Raw genomic sequence first — 1910 nt, 5'->3', positions numbered from 1 at the left:
TATATGTAGATTTCATCGATTATGCAATGTTTATTATAGCAGTATTAGCATCTAGCAAGAGTTAGGGATAGCTTTAATTAAAATGGAAGCGGCATTGACAAAACTGTATTGTATGAAAATAAATAAAAGTAAAACAAAAATACTGGTATGCAAGGGAAGAAAAAGTAGGAAAAGAGCCGAATATAAAGATAGGAGACGAAAAATTAGAAGAAGTGACCGATTTTAGATATCTAGAAAATCAGATAAGTCATGGCGGAAGAAGTAGTAGGGATATAAAACAGATGAAAAAGAAATTGCTTGTTTGCGAACGGTTTATTAAAAATTCGAGAAAGGTTGTTAAAGGTGTATGTTTGGAGCGCGACGCTATACGGGTGCGAAACATAGACAGTGTTCACGGCGGAAAAGAAAAGGTTAGAAGCGTTCGAAATGTGGTTTTAAAGGCGAATGATGAGGATACCGTGGGTAGAGAAGGTTAGAAATGAAGAGATATTAGAAAGAATAGGAGAACAGAGGACTGTATCGAAGTCAATAAGAAACAGGCGAGATAGGTTGGTAGGACACCTTCTCAGGCATGAAGGTCTTGTCAGAGACATATTAGAGGCAGCAACAGGATTTAAGAGGAGTAGAGGTAGATTTAGATTAGATCACTGTTCACAAATAGTTAAGGATGTTGGTTGTTCTAGTTTTAGGGATATGCGTAGATTAGCTTAGGATAGGAAAGAGTGCGTATCCAACCAGTCTTAGGACTGACGATCTTATGATGATGATGATGATGAGGATGATGATACAATGTCAATATTACCAAGCGTACCATCGTAATCAGAACCATAAATAAGGAGTTTGGCTCTTCTACTGCCATCTGTAGTTACATTGACATCACTTTTGCATGCTTGGGTTAGAATGGCGATCATAAAAAACAGCCCCTGTGACCGCCACATTTTCGAACGTTGCGTTATACCGACGCAAAATGATAACTCACACTCGTAGTTTGATTACAGACATTCGGATTGTAATTAAAAAGTGACCACTACATCGTATGGACTAAATGTAGGATGCACATGTACTTATAGTCTCAGATAAATTAAATGGTTATGTTACCATCCCAAAACCAGTTCCCTCGGTTCATCAACCCGATTCTTTTTGTATTCTCTTCCTTAACTTTTTTATTTTTATATTTATCGGTCAAAATTAATTTAATGCCCCGTATAAAGTACGTTATAGGTATCTCAAATNTAATAGGACACCTTCTCAGGCATGAAGGTCTAGTCAGAAAATAGAGGCAGAAACGAGAATTAGGAGGGGTAGAGGTAGAGTAGATTACTGTTGGCAAATAGTGAAGGATGTGGGTTGTTCTAATTTTAGAGCTAATTAGCTCAGGATAGGAAAACGTAGAGGTGCATATCCAACCAGTCTTAGGACTGACGACCTTATGATGATGATGACCATGTTTTATTTTAGAAAAAGGGGCAATATGTTTGATATTAACTTGGGGTAGGTATAAAAACGTATTAATAATTAGTAAATGTATTTTATTCTAAAGTGTGCGCTGCTTGTATGTGCGAAAGTTTTGATCTCGAAGTTTCAATGTTTATGTTTTGTTGTTTTAATATGAAATATTCTCAATTTTTACCCACTACACACTACCTCAAATTAATGAGGAAAAATTGTTGCTGTTGTCATACCCCCGCCGGGAATCGAACCCGGGCTCTTTGGCTTTACACGCCAATGCTCTGACCACTAAGCTACGAGAGATGACAACAGCAAGCTGAGAAGGGAAAATAAACAAAAGACACACAGTCGTCTCTCCAGGAAGACATACCAGACCGTTAAAATTCAGTTTTGGTCCATATATCTATCAAATTATGGAATTTTTAAAGGAATTAAATAACGAAAATGTACCATGTATATAT

The sequence above is a fragment of the Agrilus planipennis genome, unplaced genomic scaffold (assembly GCF_000699045.2).
Source record: "Agrilus planipennis isolate EAB-ADULT unplaced genomic scaffold, Apla_2.0 scaffold294, whole genome shotgun sequence".
NCBI classification, from domain to species: domain Eukaryota; kingdom Metazoa; phylum Arthropoda; class Insecta; order Coleoptera; family Buprestidae; genus Agrilus; species Agrilus planipennis.
The sequence above is the reverse complement of the archived record's forward strand: the minus strand, read 5'-3'. Positions refer to the sequence as shown.